General features: G+C 42.3%; 1 long non-coding RNA gene across 1 annotated transcript; it reads left to right on the top strand.

The window, feature by feature from the left end:
* The first annotated feature begins 9,509 nt into the window (after positions 1 to 9,509).
* Positions 9,510 to 12,724, top strand: LOC123184184 (uncharacterized). Its single transcript, XR_006492931.1, has 3 exons — positions 9,510 to 9,607; positions 10,047 to 10,095; positions 12,409 to 12,724. It is a non-coding gene; the product is annotated as an uncharacterized lncRNA (long non-coding RNA).
* The last annotated feature ends 2,385 nt before the right edge of the window (positions 12,725 to 15,109 follow it).

Raw genomic sequence — 15,109 nt, forward strand, 5'->3', positions numbered from 1 at the left:
AAATTTCAGAATCTATGGATGCACTCGAGGAGGGGGCTGATATGTTGGACTATGAGTCTACGCTGGTTGATGAAGGTATGGATATCAATATGGTGTATTACTTACCTGCTGAGTTTCGTGCTGTAGATGAAGAAGGGGAGGTGGCTCAGCTGGATTTTGGCCCTAAAAATGCAATATTCGAGAAGCCAAAAGAACCAGTAACGCATCTTAAACCATTATATCTCAGAGGTCATATCAATGGGTCGTCGCTCACTCGGATGCTTGTTGATGGTGGTGCTATGGTAAATGTTATGCCCTATTCGGTCTTCAAGAAATTGGGTTTGCCTGATGAAGAATTGATCAAGACCAATATGGTGCTCAACGGATTTGAAGGCAAAGAGAAAACTGAAGTCAAAGGTGTGATGTATGTGGAGCTTACAGTCGGAAGCAAAACTTTGGCTACTGCATTCTTTGTCGCTGAGGTGCAAGGTAACTACAACGTCATACTAGGCCGCGATTGGGTTCATGCAAACCAGTGCGTGCCATCCACTATGCACCAGTTTTTGATTCAGTGGGTTGATGATGAAGTGGAAGTTATTCATGCGGATAACTCGGCCTGTGTTGCTTTGGCCGATGCATCGGTGGATTGGCAACATCCCAATGCTACTTGCTTGACGGGACGTGACTTATCAGAATTTGATTTTCTCAGCGCGACCAAGAATGGTTTTGTGCCCATCTCTTTAAAGCCGAGTGAATGCAATCGGCTCCAAGGTATGATATGTTTAAATGGATCCTAATTCCGAGTGGTTACAAAAACGTCTTATAAATTATCGGTCCAATGAGAACAATATGTATGAGTTTATAGAGGAGTTGGATGACATGGATAAATTTGGACAAGGTTTTACATTAGCCGATCCGTTAGAAGAGGTAGATATTGAAGATGGTTCAGTCACTCAACCGACATTTATAAACAAAAATTTGAAAGCCGATTGTAAGGCTAAGTTAATCGAGCTATTGATTAATAAGTCTTTTAATTTCTATTATTTTTGCTAATTGTTTTGATGTCAGCTGAAACAAGAACGCGAGGCACATCATTTTGCTTCTAACCTCACGCAATTAAGGGAATTTCTTTCTTTCTTTAAGCATCACCAGTGCTAACTGTTTTGATGTCTGCTGAAACAAGAACATGAGAGCATCTCCAACAGGCGCGGCAAAACGTGCGCCCGCGCGGTAAAAGCAGTTTTTCGCGCGCGCCGGTTGGTTCCGCGCGCTCCAGCGGTGACGGAAAGTTACCGCGCGCGGGAGAAAGCGGCACGCGGCGCGGTAGATTTGGCGTGCCGCTTCACGCGCGCCTATAAAGTCCCGCGCTTCGCCACGCGCACAGAACAGCCACGCGCCCTCCTCCTCGCAACCTCGCCGCTTCGCCGCTTTCTGCGCCACCACCGCGCCACCATGCCGCCGCGCCGCCGGGGTGCTTCGGGCTTTCGAGGCGTCCGCGAGCGCCCCAACGGCTGGTACTCCACCGAGATACGGTCCGGCGACGTCCGGCTCGGCCTCGGGACGTTCCGGAGCGCGCGCGAGGCGGCCCGCGCGTACGACGCGGCGGCGTGGTGCTTGGAGAGGCCCCGGTCGCAGATGAATTTCCGGGACGTCTTCACGCGCGAGGAGGCGCAGCACCTCGCCCCTCCGCCGCGTCTCATGACGGACATAGACCGTGCCGACCACTCTCGGCGGCAGCGCCGTCTTCTCGTCGCCGAAGAGGACGAGCGAGCCATGGCGGAGTGGCGCCGTCGCCATCCAGAGGACGTCGACGCCGAGCGTGCCTACTGGGCGGAGAGGACGGCAAGGCACCGCTCGGAGCGGGCGGACCGGCGTCAGCGGAATGCAGTGGCGAACGAGCAGTGCGACATCGTCTCCGCAGGTGGGAGGTCGTTCTTCACCTCGGACGATGAACGTTGGGACGACATATGGCTCTCAACCTCGGACGACACCGACGAGAGTGATGATGGTGATGATAGCGACTTGGAGTAGTTTTCTATCTATGTATGCCGTAGTAGTTTCTATCTATCTATCTATGCCGTAGTAGTATCTATCTATCTATGTATGTCGAACTATCTATCTATCTATGCTGTAGTAGTTGCACCGATGTAAAATATCTTTGTATCTTTTTTTATCTATGTAATTTTAAATATTTAAACTGATTTTTTTATAGATCCTCAAATGTTTATTTTATTAGCCAGCAAATAATAATTGGTGGATCTCATTTTCCATTGTCCAGTTTGTGCTTTTGTGGATTTATCATTAAACAACTTGCATGCCGTTCAATGTTGCAACTCTCCTGACTTCTGAAAAAATACTACAGAGCTAAAAAACATTCTTCTACGTTCTCTCGAGGTACAACGATTACTACTACAGGCAGAACTAATAAAAGGGGGAGGCCTCGATGGAGGCGCCAGAGCGGAATGAAGTGCTCATATGGGATACTCCATAACTTCAGTCCATCAAATATCGGTAACATATTTCTATCACACAAGAAATTGCTAATCCTTCATTTTTTTAGAGATGTGATAATACTTTTAGTCATAATGTGTTGCACTAAAAATTCACTTGACTCCACGTAAATAATTTGACAGATGAGAGAGGACAAGTTATTCCTAAACAAAGTGTGGAATTTGTGCAATCATGAAATCTTTACTGACTAGGGTTCTGAACGTAGGGCCCATTAGACAAAACATGACTTAGAGTGTTGAAATATTTGGCTGCATATTCGTTAAGTCTGAAAATGAGACATATTTAGGAGTTTCCAAAAGAGGCGCAACATACACAAACTTCAGAGCCGCCTCAAAGTAAAGGCATGTACTGCAGGTGGATTGTGGTCAGAACATATAAAAGAAGTTGATATAATGGGTAAATAATGCTCAGAAAACATTTAAAAAGAAGTGGGCATCAACAACCTTCAGATGATTCGACATATGCTTTAAGTCTAGAGCTTCCTAAGAGAAAAATGCAACCATACTATTATCCTGCCTAATTGGACTTGCAGTCTCTGAATTATTGGAAATTGCTTATTTCATACTGCCATGTTGATCGCCAATTTCAACACTGGATCACCTCAACTGTGCTTTTATTTTTGAAGCATCAGATTTTACTGGAGTGGACTGGACCTCTGATTTTCCTTCTTTCAGATCGTCATAAATTAGGCTATTTTTCGTGGCAACTCTGAGTTACATCAACTGCTTCACATTTTTAGTTTTTTTTTCGCTCCTGCTTGTCATGAGTACTGAGAATATGTGTTTATCAACTTAGCGATAAACCCACTTTTCTTGGTTGCAAGAATAGCTTGCCAGTACTTTACAACAATCTTATTTGTTGTCCTGGTCACTTGGAAAGCATGTTGTGTTCTCCATGTGGTGAGGTTTTCCCACAATTAGGAAATAGGGCGGCATGGAGGACTGGAAGGACGCGGAGGGGCACCGGGCCACCGGCAGTAGAGAGGGCGAGGAGCAGCTCGAAGTGGGATGCATGCGTGCGTAGAGAGGGAGTTGCTTGCATATTTTGTACTTTTGGTGATTTTTGTCAGGGATAGTAACTTGAGTGATTGCAGTAAACATACAGATTATAGACTAACATTTCTTCTTAAATATCTCGTTAAAGTTCTGTACTAAAGACTACAGGGCTGCACTTGGTCATTCAACGCTGAAGGTCAATGTTTCACTTAGGCCACTTGGGTTCTGAACATGCAATAAAAGGAAGAAAACTTAGCAAGGGTTCCAGATCTTGCTTCAAGAAAAATGTTGACAATATGCTTTGACGCACCATTAGCTCTGGCAGGAAAAAGAATCTGATGGAATCGCAGGATTTCTTCAATCACATCATTAGTAGATGGCAAAGCCTTGAGGCTACCACTGGGAATGAAGCAAAATCGTGAAGATGACTGGTTAAGGAAATAGCAAGACTTGCACCATTGACTTTGCTTGCTATTGGCATGAATTTAAAATTCTGGTTTCAGTCTTTCAGTTGATGCAGGACTCGAGTGTGAGAAATTGACTCAGAATAATGACCCTAAGTCGAAGAAATCATCACAGTGAGGACGAGCTTGAGGTTGCAGTGGCGGAACCAAAAGTGATGATCACGAACCGAGTCTACATATATGCAACCCACAATTAAAAGTATTGAATTAGCATTTCTAATTTTTAAGTTCAATTAGTGATCAATTTTATTTGATTTCAACTCATAAGGTTGGTTGTACACTATTTATAATCATTACATGTATTATGTTATGTTATCAGTGACTTGATTTCAAGGCCGTAATTTGATTACCCATTGCAACGAAAATGTTGGCGAACAGATAACAAAAGCTATTCGGACTGATGTCAGAAAATTATTATGGTAACAATAAACTATACTATGTTTTAGGGAACTATATAACAAAGCCATTTACTGTGGTAGAAAAAAGTAGTACAGTCAATCCTGTACCTTTACAACCGAGAAACAGGGGATATGCTGTGGAAAAAATGGCATATGATAAAAGCACAGACTTAAAATGAATGCTCATGTTTCTTTCTATAAAAGAGAACTCTTATCATATTGTAATTGATTACAAGGACTACACTCAATTGATTTGTTTTCTGCTAGGAAGAAAATATGTCGTTGACGGGGATTTAAAAAGCTTGAGGTGGTACCGAACGGGAAACAGGTGAATTTCTTTTGTCAATTTTCATACAGATTTAATGCTTCTACTGTGTTCTAACCTCCCGCCTGGTAGTATCTCTATAATGGTGTTGTGACCTGGCTTGATGTTCTGCATTATATATACTTACAATTTCCTCCATGTATCATGTGTATGCTAATTGTTTTCTGTACTGTGGTATGCCGATGCCGATTTTACTCATCAGTCTTATCTTTGTGTCACAGTTCATGGAGTTATTCGAGGTATCATCCTTTTGATATAGAGGTGACATTCCCATTGTCTGGTACTACACTTTCCTATTGTTAGTATATCAGTTGATCAATCACTTGATTTCTAATACCAATTGTGTCTTTCTGACTGAACCTGTGGTAGGTCCATGCTATGCACTCATTCCCCCTCATACCATGGTATTTTTGGTTCTGGGTAATGGATGTATGGCTTCATGTATCTTCATCTCTATTTGGATGATTTGGTGCGAGTTTCTCCGGTGTCTATTCTGATTCCGGTGGCTTGTTCTTTTCTAGCAAGACAGTGCTTGTGTTAATGCCTATGATAGAATAGCACGTATTATGATTAATAACTACAATTAATCTGCATATTGAGTAGGCAAGATGGTCAACCATCAAACTGAGTGCTAGCATTAAGCTTGCATGCTGGTCGTTCTTTCTCCACTTCTCTGTTTTGCTATGTTGTGTATATTCTTAATTTCGAATACTTGCAGGTACCTTCTGAACTGAACTTCAACACTTGCATGCTTCTGAACTAAATTTTAAAGACATGCAGGCAACTTCGTTTGAAGCATCGGGTTGACTTGAGGCCTGACACCGGTGAGGTCAGAGACGACAGTTCATCGCGGTGGCCGTTGACAATGGCTAGGAAGCCAGGTTGCCCGTCTACCATCTTCATATGTTGCTTCATACGTTGTCCATCTCCCCCTCTGCTTTTCTACGTACGTCTCTCACCTCCATTTATTTCCCTTTATAGAAAAAACTAGCATGTCTCTCTCCCTCGCGTGAGTGTTGAATCAGTCGTGTGAAATTTCTATGCCCAATACGTGCCCGGGCGTCGCCGCCACTCCGTGTCTGCCGCAACGTCAACCCTCCCATTTCTGCACTGTCGCCACCACCGGCCGGTAGCCCGTGCAGCCACCTCAAGTGTCCTCCACCGCCCATGCCATGTCCCCTATGTGACGCGCGATCTGCCCCATGGGGCGAGGAAACCAGAACCTCAGCCGCCATCTCACATGCGATGGCGTGCACCTCAGTGTGCGGTGAGAATGATGCATTTTCCCAATGGGACATCTTTGTTCAGCAAACTTTATGTTCTTACAAGGATAGTTTACAAGATCGTGGTATTATTGTAACAGCAGTAGCCATTGAGACATCAGGTGATCTTTCTTTTTTCTTTTTTTTTTCAAAAAGGGGGGCACCCCGGCCTCTGCATCAGAACGATGCATACTGCCATCTTATTAAAAATAAAAGGTTGTAACAAGGTCTTAAAGTCTCCAACGAAAACAAAAGATCAGAACCATCATGACAAACAAACGGGTCAATAGAATTCATAAAGCTGCAGTTAATTTGCTCTATTCAATAATGCTTGCAGTTTCAATGAAAATTGTTAACTAGACTCCCATGAGTGCGGTGGTGTATTATTCTGCAAAAAGTAGTTTTTGTCGCCTTTTAGTGTTTTCATTAACATTCATGGTCATATATGCTGCCTGACAAGATGCGAGTTATCAGCCACTTAGTTCTTATCTTCATTTCCATCACACGTTTGGACAATTAATTAGCTTTCGTTGAATCATGCTTCTGGATAATGAATAAAATGATGTACCGGTTTGGGATACTTCTTCATCAACCTATGTTCCACTCAACATTCTTCTTTTGGATTACTTCTTCACCAACTTATTCTCCACTGGCTTTAAAAAAACTTATGCTCCACTCTACATTAATATCATGGAAAAATAGTTGCTATAGTGACCTTGTATATAGTTGTTTTAGCGGGCATGAGTGTTTGTATTTTTTTTACCCGTTGCAACACATGGGCCCTTTTGCTAGTAATAATACAACACAGATTGACTCCGTGGATTCACCGTCACAATACGCTTTTTTCCGTGATTTTACGCTTTCGGTTTTACAGTTTTAAATTAAAACGTATTCGAGGTGGTACTAAATTCTGGGTGGGTTCTCCGTCGCGGCGTATTTTCAGAAAAGTCCCTTACGTTTTGAAGAATCAACCCGCAGTCCTTTTTAACTGGCTAACTGAGATACCGTTTCATTGTTGGAAAAACGTCCATGTAGTTTAGTATATTCAAGCCGGAGTCCTTTAAACAGTTACATCACAGCAGATCCTCTTCCTCTTCCCCACGCACGAGCGGGCGCATCGCCGCCGCCGCCTTCCTCGCGGAGTCTGCGGCCGAAGGATCGGTTGGGGCGCACCGGGTCTAGGCCGGCCTTCTATGGGGCGCAGTGCGAGCTCTCGGCTCGGGGCAGGAGGCGGCTCGATGAAGAGGAGCTGGGGCGCGGCGCTCCTCTCCTGGTGTGGCGCACGAGGGAAGGAGGAGGGGATCGACCCAAGACGGGAGGTGAGGCCGGCGGTGCCCTCTACACACAAGCCTCACTGGCGGTGCGGCGGGAGAGCTCCTACCCGTCCATAGGTGCGGGGATGCAGCTCCGCATCGCCAGCCTGTACTAGGCCGAGGTTGACGCGCCGGCGCAGGGGTCACCGTCCATCTTCGTCAGGTAAGCGCGGACGTTCTTCTCTCTGTCGTCGTTGCGGTGCTTGGGTCGCGAGGAGGCGATGCGTGTTTGCTTTGCTGTAGGTGCTTTGGCGCTGTAGATAACACTTCTGGCTCTCCTCCATGCTCGCAGGCCTCCAGAGTACTCCAGCAACAGCCACTGGATGGCAGGTAAGCATGCATTGTATGACCTTAGCTATTGCGTACATACAAGTTTGGATGAATTCCAAGAGATGAAGCACTCTATCCAAATAGGAGAAGTGTTAGTTTAAAAGGGTACAATTTTACAATGGTTTTCATGGGGAGCAAAGTACTCACCAGCGGCAAATTTAGGTTCTACTCCCTCCGTTCCTAAATATTTATCTTTCTACAGATTTCAACAAGTGACTACATACGAAGCAAAATGAGTGAATCTACACTCTAAAATATGTCTATATACATCCGTATGTGGTAGTCCATTTGAAATCTCTAAAAGACAAATATTTAGAAACGGAGGGAGTAGAATTGACATATATTTCAGTTCCTTTTTTAATAAAAGAGAGCTCCCTCTCCGATTTTCATTAGAAGAAATCACTGTGTCTTACATATATTCAGTTCCTGGAAGAACAAAGAAGTTGCGTGTCCTTTTAGTCTGAAAATCACATTGATCCTTGGAGCATGATGGGGACAAATCGCACATATGTCCTGTACTGCACACACATGACGGCAAAGGATTCTTCTGAATGCCATTGTTGTCCGGTACACAGTGTTTATCAGTGAGTAATTTGCCCCTTTGGTAATGTGATGATATTGGCGTATAGGGGAAGCATCATATACCATTGGTTTTGTTGATAGATTAAACCACAAACTGGTACGATGTTTGAGATATAATGTTTTCTATCTAAATGTTGTTTCATACAGTTAATCATTGGTTTTATTTGAGAGATTAAACTCAAATTAGTTTATGCACTGAACTAGAAATAACACAACTACATATTGATTTTATGCTTAAATTTCACAATAGACATTTTGCCAGATGACCCACTGTATTAGGATGTCACATCCTTTCTTCCTCACCCAGCACACGGCATTCCTGTAAGCCTCATACTGTCGAGATGTTTGACGAGATGTGCATCAATAATTTCAGGAAGTCCGTGTGCTCGACTTGAGTGTGACAGTTACGTCGTTGTGTGCTTCTCAGTACAGTAGATTTACCACGCGGGGTGGTGACTGGGAGGCTGGGACATGCTGGCACGGTCAAACAGCCGGTTCACTGTGATCAGGGTGCTAGAGGCTCTTGGGGTCGCAGCCCGCTCGCCTGCTGGAGGTAAGTTTTATAGCCTCTTTCTAGGTAAGTTTTATAGCCTCTTTCTGTCAGTAGATGCTCTTGGAGTAGAGATATCATCCAGACTGTATCTTTAGTGAAACTTGTAGCTATGCAGCTTGGCCCTACTATTCATGTACTATCTCACATTCTCATGCATTAGGTTTTGTAAAGTTTCAGCTCAGCCCTATGCCATGTTCATTGTTAGTGTTTCCTTACATATTATCTACATCGTTCTCTAGAAAAACATATTATGTATGTGCTCTCCTTTCTCTATCTAAAAAATCCATTATGCTGTCCTGGGCATATCACCAGCAAAATGTGTCAGAGATGTCACAACAACAGTTCCATTGTACTGATATCATAGGAAAGGCATATTTGCTGCATACTAAAGTTGAAGAAATGTTTTCGCAAAGAAGATTCATTTTGACATTGCTTGGCATGCATCTAGGTCATGTTGTTTATTAACACTGATGAAAGTTGTACTTCTGTATGTGAATAGCTTCAATTCGAGTTCTTCCTATATTTTCTGGTAATTCATCCCATCAAATAGTTTGATATTTTTGTCATTATTTCAAAAGATTGATAACCGCAACAATCTGATCAAGTAGTTTGATATTTGGTGTCTTTATTCCAATTTTTTTGATACAATTGGGTGCTAATACGATCATGGCCTGAGATCATTAATGAGCAAGGACATGCATAGGGATATGGGTTCTTTCTACTGATGCATAACTCCGTAATGATGAAAAGAAGAGCAACATATCTCCTTTACCCAACAATTTTTGTCCGAAACTAATCATGATATTTTCTTTCTACATGTACAATGTTGATTATTTAGAGACCTCATCTTCATGAGACTAGCAAGGGATGGACATTCTGAAGAAGAGGAGATGAGGTGAGTTTCTGAAGTTCACTGTCCAATCCAAGTATTAAAAGTGAGCATTACTATTCAAAGGGACACAATTAACCTATTAAATTATTTTTAGAGTAATAAACCAATTATTATCTAACCGAATAACTATAAACTAGCTACTTTTTCTAAAATGAGGTGTCTTCTTTAAATAGAGGAGATGGACCGGAGAGGGGGCTTGAGAAATGCTTATTAGGCTAGAGGCGTATGATTTTTTTTCTCCCGTTGCAACGCACGGGCATGTTTGCTATAATAATAAAGCATCCAGTGGAGGGGCTTAGAAAAATAGAAACGGTTCTATTTGATATACAATGTAATTCAAAAATTAATGTCTGGAGGATCCTAAGCTCTACATATGGCATTTAGTTTCAATTTCTCTTTACCTGATTGTGTTACTTATTCACAATCACCATACTTGACATAGGTCCCTGCACTTCCGTTGACGAGTATTTTGTCAGCATTTCGATGCGGAGGTAAAACTTCTAGCTGATCTTCGTCATGTTTTACATTGTTTCTCGGTCCATTTTACTGCAATGTGGAGGTCAGATTCTAGCTGATATATCTTCATGCTTTACCTTGTTTACCAATGTCCTAATGTGGATGTAAAGATTATAGCTGATATATCTTCATGTTTTGCTGTGTTTACCAATGTCCCAAATTTTTGTTTCGTCTTTGCTTTGAATTAGTTTTCTCTTACTTTGACTTAGTAGGACATTTATTTGAAATACTAAATTGTGGTGTCGCTACCTCTAAGGACCACTGAATCACGTTGTCATGCGGGCGCCTTGATCTCGCATGCGGCTGTCTAAAGCCCCAGGGGCCAACCTCGCTCGAGCGTCGCCGACCAACTCTCTTTTGCACAGGAGAAAATGGTTGGATAAATGTGCCTCCTCCGTCTCTTATTCCCTGAAACGTAATTTGATGACTCATTGATGCACTAGTAGAAAAAGGTCCATTTGTCCCGGTTCATAATGGCCTTTAGTCCCGGTTCTGGAACCGGGACTAAAGGGTCGTTACTAAAGGCCCCCCCTTTAGTCTCGATTAACGGTTATTATACGAACCGGGACTAAAGGCCCTCCACGTGGTCGTTGGTAACGCCAACCGGTACTAAAGAAAAAATTTATGATTTTTTTTTAAATTTTCCTGAATTTTCAAATTTCTGAATTATTTTAATCTCTAATCTCTATTCACCCCTCATCACTGCTCAATTTAACCTCTAATCTCTAATCACCCCTCATCATTCCAAATCATAACTTCCGGGTTCTATTCTCCCTTGTTTCCAAGTCTGCACTTGTTGTTTTCCTGACAATAGTAAGATGTCAATCCTATTAACTCTCAGGAGTTTAGCTTGAGCATGAAGTCACACATTTCACTGTTTGAGTCTGAAACTATCGTTCTAAAGAACAATAATTATTTAGTAACACTAATATTTCTTGAATAAGTAGTTTGACCATTGTATGACCACAGTTTAACCAGATTTGACCAAAATTAAAAAAAACTAATAATTATTTAGTGATACTAATATTCTTGAATAATTATTTAGTAACACTAATACTTCTTGAACAAGTAGTTTGACCAGATTTAACAAAAAAATTTAAAAAAGAAATTTGAGCATAATTTTTTTTCCTTTTAGAATTTGGGGATTCTAAAAATTTGCAAACAGGCCATAGGCGGTCAAAATCGGATGCGGATTTTCGTGCTAAACATTTTGATATGTTATACTTTTTTTTCTGACATCGTATGCAAAAGTTATAGCCGTTTTACATTTTCCCTACACTTTTTGCTAAACATGTCCAAATTTAAGTTTTTAAATTTTCCTAACTAGTAGATGTAATAACATAACTACATCTCGAAGGATTTTAACTTTTGAAGTTTTTACCATTTTCTTTTGCTTTTTACAAAACTGAAAAGGCAATACACGGGGGGTGGGGGTAGAATTTGAAAATTGCACCATTGGACCTTTAGTACCGGTTGGTGCCATGAACCGGTACTAATGCCTCAACCCCACTTGTCCCGGTTGGTTGCTCGAACCGGGACTAAAGGTCTAACCTTTAGTACCGGTTCGTGTCACGAACTGGTACTAATGGGCATCGCACCCTTTAGTCTCGGTTCGTGGCACCAACCGGGACTAAAGGTCCCACTTGAACCTGGGCTAATGCCTGTACGGTGCCCTAGCCGCTCGAACCGGGACTAATGCTCAAATTAGTCCCGGTTCGTAATGCAATCGGGATTAATGCTCTTTTCGGGCCGAACCAAAGCCCTGTTTTCTACTAGTGATGTCACACTCGCTTAGGATTAAACTGCACAGGTTAGATTGACATTTTGCCCCGTGTTTAATTACTACATGCATTGCACACTAATCCATGTATATATTGGCTCCCCTATATATACCTCTGTTGGTGAAAAGTTTTGACTTTCGAGTTTTATCAGACGTGAGTTGCAGCAATTTTCAGTTACTTTTCTATGGCTGCCATTCATCTCTGAACCGTTGTGATGGAGATTGTAATACTGTGTTTAGAATATGTCAGTCCATATGCGAGATCTTCTTTTCAACTTGGCAACCATGATTATAAGTTACTCATCTATACTTTACAAGCATATGAGATATGTGTAATTAATGTTTCTGCATTAGAACTTTCATTGGGAAATTGCATAATAAGATCTTATAAAACCATCTTGTCATACACATTTTTCTGAATGGCAGATGCAAGTGCCAGGTAGCTAGCTTTGCACTAGGTTGATGTGAATATTTACTCTTGTTTTGCACTCGTACTGAAACTTGGCAGTTCATAAGGATTGGTAGCACGGACTGGAGAATCGTCCGAACCATCATGGACACACCAGGGGCAGGGGCTGCATGCTGCCAAGGCCGAGGCGACTGCCAAGAAGAGTGGGCTCGATGTAGTGACCAAGGAGGCACAACGTATGCTCTTCTATGATGATTTGCATATGTAACAGTGCTAATCTCAATGGATTTGCTAACAATCTTCAGATTTTCGCATTTGCTAACAATAGCGTATATATATGGTATATGTGTCTTGGAATCTTGGTAGTGGTTTAGTGGTTCTTCCTGTTAAGTTGTGCATATGAGGTACAACTCTTTCTCCACCTGGGCCTTACAGGTCATAATACCTTTACAAGTACTGCGCTAATAAAAAATTTCTTGATTAAGTTTATTATTATTTCCATTGCACTATACTTTATTTAATTCCATTGCTCTCCATTATTTTGGTATCAAGTTCTACAAATGCATGTTCTGGTACAATATTTGTTTTTCCGAATGCTGTCTTTTTTGCTAATAAATCTATGGTCCAATCTGGATTCAAAATCTAAGAAATTTATGGCCTTGTGTAAATAGTTGCAGTTACACTATGATGGATTGTGTCTACTTTTTTTATGGAAAACAGAGAAGCCGATTATTCCGTTTGGAAGACGGGTATCCTAAATTCTAATTTAGTCATTAGTCGATACAACAATGTCCTCCAACGGATATTGTGTCGTGCTCACCGACAACAACATGGATAATGAGGTCATTGCCCTGCATGATTGCCCTGTTTCCAATCTGTGGGTAGTCCTATTTGGTTGATTGTATCTATAGTATGTTGAAAGCAGATGTAACCTCATTGATTTTCACATTAGAGGCCTCTTCAGTATATCTGATATTTTTGTACGAGGAGCCTACAGTTTGTAATGTTCTATTTCTTTTGTGAAACCCCCACAAGCTGCCTATGAACCATATGCATTAGGCATTCCCACATGTATTTATTCTTTTTTTGAAAGGAATGCTAAAATTCTTATGTTGAAGTATAATTTAAAATATCCATTCCTTTCAGCACGGTCATGTTTATACTTGTTGGTGGACACGTGTGTTGCACGTGTGTGTGGTCGGCAACGATGGTGGCATTGATGGCGACGTTGAGGAGGCTGGATTCCGGAGCCTAGATGTGAACCGTCAGCTGTGGAGAGTGCCTGGCGGGGAGGCCGGAGGTGGAGGAGAGGCCGAGAGGGCCAAAGGCGGAGGGGAGGGGAGGGAGGGGAGGGAGAGGCCTAGGGATCCGACCAGAGGGGAGGGGAGGGGAGTGATATGAGATAGTGGGAGAGCTGGAGAGCCGGAGAGCGCCGGCCGCCGGAGCCGAACCTGCAATCATTTGCCGCCCTTGCCTTCAGCAGTTCAGCTAGGTTAGGAAATGGGGATTCATTTGGAATCGAAGGAGGGAGTGGCACGAAGACAAGGTGCTCGGCTGGTGGCTGCTCGTGCGCCTAACCAAACACCCATTCGGTTTGGTGTGTGGCCACTGTTGCCTGTCGTGGGTGTAGTTTGGGTTGGACTTAGTATCGTGGGCCAAATGTCAATGGACCAAGCCCAAAAAATAGTGCAAAATAAATTACAAATGAAATATAATATTTCAAAAAAAATCATCACCATAAAAATGATACCATTAAAAAATATTCACGAAATTTTAAAAAACACGTTCTAAAAGTAACAAATTCGTGTTTTTCTAAAGAAAAAAAGTTTATTGATAAAAATTTGCATTTTTCAGATAAAATGAAAGTGCGGAGCTGAAACAGGTAATTACGAACATTGTTAGGGTACGTCCAAATTTTATCGTACAAAAAGAATACTTGGTGTTAACCTTATTTATGAGGTTTGCAAAAATTGAATTAAAAAATATTGCATAATGACATGTAGAGTAGGTTATATTTCATTTTTCGCCCATTTGTACTAGTCTATATGTATGCGGCTACGTACACATACAATTATCAAATGTAATGTAGACGTGCAAATCCTGCACTCAATTATCTAACCATAATTTTTATGATTAAAACTTAAAAGTGGTAAAAAGAATATCAAACAAGACCGGACCATATGAGTGGATTCATTCCTCAAGCTTGACATTGAAGCCATGCATGCATGCTTAATGTACTCCCTCCGTTCTTAAATATAAGTCTTTTTAGACATTTCAAATGGAATACAACATACAGATGTATGTAGACATATTTTAGAGGGTACATTCACTCATTTTGATCCGTATGTAGTCACTTGATGGAATTTCTAGAAAGACTTATATTTTGGAAGTAAGGAAGTAGTACAGAGTACAATAGCCAAAATTATTTCAAGCTGCACCGTTTACATTCAGGCAGATATCAAACATGGATATCAAACTGCAGCTACGCTCTTTCTCAATCAGAATCACGGTCAGCTCATGGCCATCAGCCCATCAGGCAGTCATCCTTGTCGCCAGCGTGAACTGCGCAGCCAGCACGACGCCGCAGCAGACGAGGGCCGTGACGCCGGACGACGACCCTTGGGCGGCGGCGGCGGCGGCGGTGATGCCGACCGCAGCTGCCACCGCCGCCAGAACAGCGACTGCGCCGCCGATCTTTGGCAAGACATTGAAGATCACCGGCAGGTTGCCGGCGCCGAGAAAGGCTGCGGCGTCGAGCAGGGACTCCACGGCCCTTTCGGCCGGCATGGCGTCGAGTCGT

The sequence above is a fragment of the Triticum aestivum genome, chromosome 2A, assembly GCF_018294505.1.
Source record: "Triticum aestivum cultivar Chinese Spring chromosome 2A, IWGSC CS RefSeq v2.1, whole genome shotgun sequence".
Lineage (NCBI taxonomy): Eukaryota > Viridiplantae > Streptophyta > Magnoliopsida > Poales > Poaceae > Triticum > Triticum aestivum.